Below are 9,880 nucleotides of genomic sequence, written 5' to 3'. Positions count from 1 at the left end.
GGAGGGAAGAATCCTATGTATTACAAAATTCTGTATATTTTAAGATGTTTGCATTTAGCAGCATCCCTGGCCTCTACACACTACATGCTAGTGTGTAGCATGTAGCACAGTGTCACACCATTGTCTACTGTGACAACTACAAATGTCTTCTGGTATTGCCAATTGCAGAGTTGCCCTCAATTAAGAACCACTGCTCTATGTTTGAAGACCACTTTTTAAAATAATGTGAAATCATTTAAATTAAGTGACATTTGCAGATCTAGCAATGAGTGGACAGTAGTCAGACCACTTTGAAATTTCTATAAGGTTGCATTTAGCCAATTTTTCAGGAAAATCACTTTAATTCATCCAGAAGATAGATAAAATATAATCCATTTTCCCTTGAAATTATTTTTAAGATTCTATGTCCCAAGCACTATATGCTATTGCAATTATACACTGAAAACAAAATTATTTATCTAAAAAATCGTGAACAATATGCTGTTAAAAGTAGCCAAAGTAGAATATGATGCCTTTCTGTGCTTCTTAGCAGGTACAAGATGTGTCAAAACTGTGCCTCATTGCTCAATAATGCAATATGACATACAGTTCTTTTCTAATTCTCTGCTTGCCTTGGTTGAGTGTGTTGGCTTTTTTCCTAAAGCCTTGTCAAAAGATGGCTGTTGCATCAGGTCCCTATTCAAAGAAGGCAGAAAGAAGTAAGAGGCCACAGGCTATGCATCTATTTCAGCCATATCTGCCCCTTTTTGCAAGGTAATTAAATGCCCTCTCAGAAATCTCATCAGAAAACTTTTGCTTAGAGCTTACTGGCCTAACTTAGGTCCTTTGGCTGCACTGGTTGCAAGTAATGCAGGTAAATTAAGAGTGACATGTCTAGCAAGAAGTTGCTATAGCTGAGGTCACAGAGGTTGCTGCCTGTGTTCTCCTCTAGGATTTTGATGTATTCCTGTCTTACACTTAGGGTTTCATCCATTTGGAGTTTATCTTTGTGTATGGTGTAAGAGAATGGTCTAGTGTCATTCCTGTGCATGTTGCAGTCCAATTTTCCCAACACCATTTATTGAAGAGACTGCCTTTTATTCTCCACTGGATGTTCTTCCTGCTTTGTTGAAGATTAGTTGACATAGAGCTGAGGGTCTATTTCTGGGTCCATATTCTGTTCCATTGATTTATGTGTTTTTGTGCCAGTACTGTGCTGCCTTGTTAAAAATAGAGCTACCCTATGACCCAGGAATTGCACTACTGGGTATTTACCCCAAAGATTCAGATGTAGTGAAATGATAGGACACCTGCACCCCAATGTTCAGCAATATTCACAACAGCCAAACTGGAAGGAACAGAGGTGTCCTTCAACAGATGAATGGATAAAGAATGATGCTATATATATATATATATATATATATATATATATTACTGCACCATCAAAAAAGATGAATACCTACCATTCACATCGACATGAATGGAACTGGAGGGTATTATGCTGAGTGAAATAAGTCAGTCAGAGAAAGACAATTATCATATGGTTTCATTCATTTATGGAATATAAGAAATAGTGCAAGGGACCATAGGGGAGGAGAGGAAACTGAACGGGGAAAAATCAGAGAGGAAGACAAACCATACGAGACTCTTAACTCTGAGAAACAAACCAAGGGTTGTAGAAGGGGAGGTAGGTGGAGAGATGGGGTAGCTGGGTGATGGGCTTTAAGGAGGGCATGTGATGTGATGAGCACTATATGTTGGCAAATTGAATTTAAATAAAGGGAAAAAAACCCCTGAGAAACAGGATCATTATTACTGCCTCAGACTAACCACCACCCATGACCTGAGGTGAAAATATCACCACTTTGATTCTAAATCCAACTTCTGCTAGCCAGGAAGAGGGGGAAATTTTGTGGCAATTAACTACAAACAGCAACAACAACAAGAGCACCAAAAATAACAGCTGCCATATTAGAAGGTGTTTGTTGAACATTTTCAGTATGACAGACATTCCTCTAACAAAAATTTAAATTAGATTCTATTATTCTATTATTCCCTTCCTTTTACAAAAGAGGGCAGAGCCCATAGTTGAGTAGCTTGCCAGAGGTTATACAACTGGTCTGTTTAGAATTCTTTCACTGTCTACTTAGCAAAGGTTACTTTTATGAAGAACTAGCTTTGGTGCTTCATCACTCATTACTAACTGCTAAGAAACTGCTAAGTAACATTTACATAACTGAGAGCATTTTTTTACTTTTTCAATTAGTAAAAATGTATGAAAATACCAGAAAAAGAGATGTAGAGACTATATATGTAAGCAGCCAGCAGCCAATACCCAGTTACAATGTAAAGGCATATACATATCTTATTAATATTACTGGAAATAATTTTGTAGTTTTTTATTAAATGGACTACAACAGGAAAACCATATTAGTTCTCCTTAAAGATTAGCATCTAAGGCTGATGCACCCAGCTGGAAAACTGCTGAATTATATTTCATGTATATAATTAGTTGGTGATTGTATATGAGACAAAGTAATAGCCACCGTGTGTCACTGGAGTAATCCAAAAGTTATGAAGAAAATCCTTCTCAATCTTAGGGGAAAAAAATAAGTAACTCTTGCAGGAGGAAACACTAAATTGAAGTAAAAGATCTTTCTGAAGAGAAGACAGACACCTTGCCAAAATGAAAAGGCCTAGCTCAGGTTCAATTCTATTTTGATAACAGTTTTAATAGAAAATCAATTTTGACAATGGGAAATGTAACATGATTGAATTTAAAGGAATTAAGTGCAACATCCTATACTTAGGTAGAAAGAAAAATCAAACAATGCTACCTGCAAAAAATTGAACATGTGGTATCAGAATGGGAGACTGGACTGAGACCAATGGGAAAGTAATTCATATGAAAGCCAAGAAAGACTTTCTTCTAAGCTTTATACTAGCCAAGAGTGAAGATAGATAAGAAAAGCGAATGACATTCAGGAGTGGTTGTATAATTTGGAAGACCCAGTGCAAAATGGAAATGAGAGACTTCTTGTTCAAAACCTGGGGAAAAAAAAAAGTGACCAAAAAATGACATAAAAGGGTGTTTTTTTGTTTTGTTTTGTTTTATTTAGTTTTTTTTTTCTTTTTCCTGTATTCTCTCTTACAACTTGTCATGGTGTTTCATTGTTTTTTAAATTTGTTCTTTGATGTCATTCTAAGTAAAGAAAAACTAGAAATTTTCATTATTAGTATGAATTTTACACCTCATCTTTAATTGTGCAATGAATGCCAGTTGTAAATGCAAATATAAAACCGCTGATCTCATAAGCAGAATCACTGAAATTTCACAACTTGTATATCAGTCTCTACAGGTGTATGAATTTTGCTCTTATCAGACAAAGGAAATGCAACATAGAAGTAACTCAACTGTTTTTATTTCAGTTCTTGATGTGCATATATTCTAACACCATCTACTTCAGGCTTGCTGGTGGGTAAGGAAAGAGTGAAAGGAAAAGTGACTATGGATTGCCCTTTCTTTCACTTTTCTTTATATGTTTTTTATCATAGGTGGGTGACTAATTTAGGAAAGTAAAAAGCATATGAAAGGATAAGGCAGCTTTTTATTAGTATTAGTGTTTTTTAGAATGCCACTGGCTTCTTTCTGCATCTGAAGCAGACATAAAGGGTGGCTTCCCCAGACTGCTCTTACTTAGTCATTGATTTCAGTCTTCCCTGTACTTGCTTTGAGTCTCTCTGCATTTCTATGTACACTAAAACAGCAAGAATTCTGTGCCCATGGGGCATCACAAACATACTTTTTGAATAGAGCAAACAAAGAATGGTGAACACCCATTTTGCCAGAAATGTATGCCCTCCATGGACACATGTTCCCTGTTGTCCCACTGGATCTCACTTAACAAAACACACATTCAAAGATACAGTTAGGAATTTCAAGACATTCTCAGCAGACCAATAAACCAAGTGTGGGGTGCTTTTGAGCATGGCACTGAGCCATTTCTACAGCCCAGGCCACATGCCCATGAAGGCTGCCAGCTTTGATGACATTTTAGCTTCAAGAACTTTTTTTTTATAGTGTTCAGCTCAAGTAACAAGACAGAAAAAAACCTAAACTTTTTTTTGGATAGTAATACTTTTATTTTAGAAATGTTCACACCTTTTGAATGTTAGTAGTAAAGGTTTCTTAATCGGAGGTCTTAACCTGAAACCCTCCCCACTTTTTTTCCCCTTAAAGTCACTTTATAAAGCTCTGCTTTCCTCTACTATATGCAGAGTAATTTAAGTTCTCAGAAAGAATTATTATTCCCAGAAAATGGTGAGTAGGGACAGGGAGTGGTGTTTGAATTGCACCTTACACCATATAATCTTCTAATTTTTTTATAAGGCTTTCTACTTCTTCAATTCTCTTTTCAGTGTTATGTCTTTTTATCTTTAAAAACCATTTGCCATAAGAAATTCCTGAAATGCACATGGAATCAGTGCTCAAAGCACATGGAAGAGTCAGGACTAGAACTCAAAACTCCAGTTTCCTTTATGCCTCTTGCCACTGAAACTGGCTGTAAATAAAAATCTATAACTATAACAATAATGATATAGGCATTCTGAATCATTTATGAAGAGTAGTGGTTATGCTGCCTTTGAAAAGAATATGAGTCAACTGATTGGTTTCCATTTAACTAATTTAGTAATTTAAAAATTATCTTCCTGTTGTCTGTTCCTGGTACAGCAGCATTAATCAATAGAATACCCATATAGTCAATTTTTCCCTCATTGTCACCACTTCCTCCCTGGGGAGGCACTAATTAGAGAGAATGACTAAAATTTTTAAGGATCATTACCCACAGTGTTTCAGAGAATATAAAAGATTTTGCCTACTTCTGAAAGTTGCCATGAGATGAAAGTCATAAGGGAAGAAAAGCCTCCATGGCTTTTATTCAGGGATGGTTGTGAATCTTTTACTCTACAAATAAAACACTAAATTAAAAAGAAGTCATGTAGATATTGGAACATTGAATGCTTGTCCTTTAAAACTCAGTGAATATAAGCAGTCTATGAATGCAAAAGACATGAAAACTTACTTGTTTCTATACCTAAACATAGCTAAAGTCATTCTTTGATAAGTATTACAAATAGAACATGAAAACATAATATAGTTAGCATACGAAAAAGGATTGTATTTTCTATGGAGAGTTATATCCAATTGGAGGACATGAGACAGGCCACATGATACAAGTAATGAGAAAATTCAGATATTAAAAAAAAACGTAGGAACTACTGTCAGTATAAATTAATTCCATATCTTTTCAATCTTTGGGTCCCATGACCATCCTTTGCTTGGAATAGGTAGAGTAGCCCCTCCTGCCTCACCCCCTCTCCCTCCTACTTAGAGAGAAAATCCTTAGGACTAGACAGATAAAGCAAAACTAAAAGCCAACTGTATGGGTCAAGGTTCACCAGAAAAACAGAACCAAGGGGTGAAGGTATGATTTCTTGTAAGAAACTGGCTCACATAATTGTAAGAGCTGGCAAGTTCAAAATCTAGAGCAGACCAGCAGGCTAGAAACACAGGCAAAAACTGCTGCTGTCTTGAGTCAGAAATTTGTAGGGCAGGTCAGCAGGCTGGAAGTGAGGCAGGATCTCTGTTACCATTTTGAGGCATAATCCCTTCTTTTCCAAGAAAACTCGGTTTTGCTCTTAAACCTGAGCAGATTGGATGAGGATGACATATATTATCAAAGGTAGTCTGATTCATTTAAAGTCAACTGATCATAGATGTTAACCACATCTATAAAATACCTTCACAACAACACTTAGATTCTTGTTGGATTTAATCGCTACTAAAAGGACACATTAATTAAATTAAATTAAATTAAATTAAATTAAAATTAAACATCACACCAACTTAAAAGAAAGAAAGTCCCCACTACACCTAGTTCCTTTACACATTTAAAGTGGTCTTTCAAAGATGTGGTTTATGTATACAATGGAATATTACTCAACCATTAGAAACGACAAATACCCACCATTTGCTTCAACGTGGATGGAACTGGAGGGTATTATGCTGAGTGAAGTAAGTCAATCGGAGAAGGACAAACAGTGTATGTTCTCATTCATTTGGGGAATATGAATAATAGTGAAAGGGAATATAAGGGAAGGGAGGAGAAATGTGTGGGAAATATCAGAAAGGGAGACAGAGGATAAAGACTTCTAACTCTGGGAAATGAACTAGGGGTGGTGGAGGGGGAGGAGGGCGGGGGGTGGGGGTGAATGGGTGACGGGCACTGAGGGGGACACTTGACGGGATGAGCACTGGGTGTTATTCTGTATGTTGGTAAACTGAACACCAATAAAAATTAATTTATTAAAAAATAAAATAAAAATAAAGTGGTCTTTCAAAATGAAACAATGAATATCAAATCCTTAGGACATTGCCTGGAATTTAGTAAATGCACAAAAGACAAGGATCAGTAGTTGGCCATTTTACCATTTTGTATACCTGTTTTTAAAAATTGAGATGTAATTTATAATTATATTGTTGCAGGTATACAACATAATGACTTGTATACATTGCAAAATGATCACCGCAATAAGTCTAGCTAACATCTGTCACCATGCTAGTTACAGATTTTTTTTTCTTGTGATGAGTACTTTAGGTTTTACTCTCTTATCAATTTTCAGATATGCAGCACAGTATTATTAACTTAACTATAGCCTTCATGCTGTACATGACATCCCCATGACTTACTTATTTTGTAACTGAAAGTTGATACCTTTTGACTCCCTTTACCTGTTTTACCCACCCTCAACCTGTCCCTGTCTCTGGCAACCAACAATCTGTTCTCTGCAACTATGACATTGTTTTGTTGTTACTGTTTTCATTTTTTTTTTATTTCACATGTAATTGAGATCATGTGGTATTTGCCTTTCTTTGTCTCTGCCTTATTTCACTTAGCATAATAACCTTCAAGGACCATCCATGCTGTCACAAATGGCAAGATTTCATTCTATCTTTATGATTGAACAATATCCCATTGTGTGTGTATACACGCGCACACACATATGTTTTCTTTATCCATTCACCTAGCAGTGAATGCTTAAGTTATCTCCACATCTTGGCTTTCGTAAATAATGCTGCAATTAACAAGGTTGTGTTTTCATTTTCTTTAGACAAAAACCCAGAAGTAAATTGTCAAATCATATGGTATTTCTATTTTTAATTGTTTGAGGAACCTCCATACTGCTTTGCATATTGGCTGCACCAATTTACACTCCCACTAACAGTGCTCAAGGGTTCCCTTTCACCCACATCCTTGCCAACACGTTATTTCTTGTTTCATTGTTCTTTTGATTTGCATTTCCTTAATGATTAGTGATGTTGAACATCTTTTCATGTATGTCTGTATATCTGTATGTCTTCTCTGGAAAAATGTCCATTCATATCCTCTGCTCATTTTTTAATCAGATTGTTTGGGTTTTGGAATTGAGTATATGAATTCTTTATATATTTTAGATATTAGCTGCTTATCAGATATTTGATTTGCAAATATTTTCTCCCATTCAGTAGGTTGTTTCCTTTTTGTTGATGGCTTCCTTTGCTGTGCAGAAGCTTTTTAATTTGATACAGTACTACTTGTTTCTTTTTGCTTTCCTTGCCTGTGCTTTGAGTATCAAATCCAAAAAATCATGGCCAACACCAATGTCAAGGAGCTTACCATCTACATTTTCTTCTAGGAGTTTTATAGTTTTAGGTCTTACATTCAAATCTTTAATCCATTTTGAGTTACTTTTTGTGTATGGTGTAAGATGGTGATCCAGCTTCACTCTTATAGCATTTTGCTATTCAGGTTTCCCAACACCGTTTATTGAAGAGACTGTTCTTTCCCTACTGCATATTCTTGGCTCCTTTATTGTAAATTATTGACACTATACATGTAGGTTTATTTCTGGGCTCTCTATTCTGTTCCATTAATCTATGTGTATTTTTTAATAGAAGGTGGCCAATTTAAATTCAGGTCAACCTTTGAGTAGCCAGGCTTGATATATGCAGTTTGATATATGGCTCTAGAACTTGTACCAAGATGTTAAGTCAGATCGGCTTCCTCCAAAATTTGGACTGCATAATATAGGATATGGAAAGGATAATTTTGTTATAATGAAGGAATAATGGAGCCAAACTACATACCAAAGCAGAGATGACATTATCTGGGCTAGAGATAGAGAATGGAGTATATAAACAAAGGGTAGAATTGAGGAGCTATTAGGAAGACTTCATAATGCTCACCTCTACATTCTTCCCACTCCTAGTATTCATTAGCTCAATGACTGGGGCCCTACTTCCAACAAATCTGTCTTTCTATCCCCTCTGCCATTACTGGAATAATTTTTCCAAGATTAAAATATACCCATGTCATTCTCTGGTTTAAAACCTATCAATAACAATCCATAATTACCTTCCAAACTTCATGACATGTGAAGCCCATGACTGCCAGACCCCTGCCTACTTATACGGCAATTTTAATTTTCAGGCATTTCTCTCACCTTTTGCATTCTATTTTTAATACATATTTAACATACTTCCATTTCTGCAAATATGCCGTATCTCCTTTGCTTCTGGTCCTTTCAACGTCCTTCTATTTCCTCCTGACTATTCTAATGCCCCAATAAAACTACACTGCTTAATAGCAGAAACAATCTCCTATTCTCCTCTGTATCTCTGGCACCTAGCATAGCACAAGGCACATATAAGCACATAATAATACTTGCCCTCGCTTTCAAAGATGCCAAATTCTTTAAGCAGCATCAGAAACTATATCTATTCCATCTTTACACTTCTTGCAGTGTTGTTAGCAAAGTGTTTTATTCTTAGTTTCCTCAATAAATTCATGCTGAATTCAGTGAAAGTAGTGACACAACTATAAACCCCTATACTTATTTAAAATAAGTAAATTATATTCCAAAATATAATGTTACAAAATGGGTATAAATGAACCACATATGTTAATTATATATGGTGACTGAATATGCTATAAAGTGCACATATGGTAGCAAGAACACAACTCTACTGTATAACTCAATGTGAGTCATGTAAACCTAATATGTAGCAATAAGTGCTAATTAAACATTTAATTAACAATTTTCTTATCCTTTTGCAACTTAAAATGATTTGAAGGGAATTATTGGGGTCTCTTAAAAGCACTTTCTTGGTCATTTTACATATGTATTTTTTCCTCTCCATTAATTTCTTTAAAGAGTACAGAGGCCAGCAAAATTGTCCTATTAACCTCAGAGTTTGGCTCTTTCACTTCAAGAAGAGGCTTTGCATAGTTTTAAGAGGTGCCCACATAAAATCTGCAGTGCTTTCTTTCTAAAGGCTTTGTTTGGGTCCTTTGTTCGTTAGCCAAAATTCTGGATGTATTCTCTATCTTCTAATATAGTAAAATGCACACAAACACACAATTCCAAAGCTACTATGATGCAGACAATAGTCATTCCAGTGCACTTGTATTGAGATTATTTTAGGTCTACTTTTCCTAAAAATTTAAAAAACATGTTTTGTGGGGCACCTGGGTAACTCAGCTGGTTTTTTGGCTCAGGTCATGATTTCAGCATTGTGAAATGAGCCCTGAGTTGGGCTCCATGCTCAGTGGAGAGTCAGCTTGTCCCTCTCCTTTCCCCTCTGTACCTCCCCCTACTCACCCACATGCACGCACTCTCTTTCTCTTTCAAATGAATAAATAAGTTTTTAAAACAAAACAAATCAAAAGAACATGTCTTGGGGTACTGGAACTGTCCAGATCACCAAACAGCTCCTCAGCACTCCATAGAGCCTTTGTGTAGAAAAGTCTATATAGACTTTATGGGGTCAGGAATTACCTAACTTGTTCATTGTTCTTTC

This window comes from Nyctereutes procyonoides, unplaced genomic scaffold (assembly GCF_905146905.1).
Source record: "Nyctereutes procyonoides isolate TBG_1078 unplaced genomic scaffold, NYPRO_anot_genome, whole genome shotgun sequence".
In the NCBI taxonomy this organism is placed as follows: domain Eukaryota; kingdom Metazoa; phylum Chordata; class Mammalia; order Carnivora; family Canidae; genus Nyctereutes; species Nyctereutes procyonoides.
Note: the sequence above shows the minus strand (reverse complement) of the source record.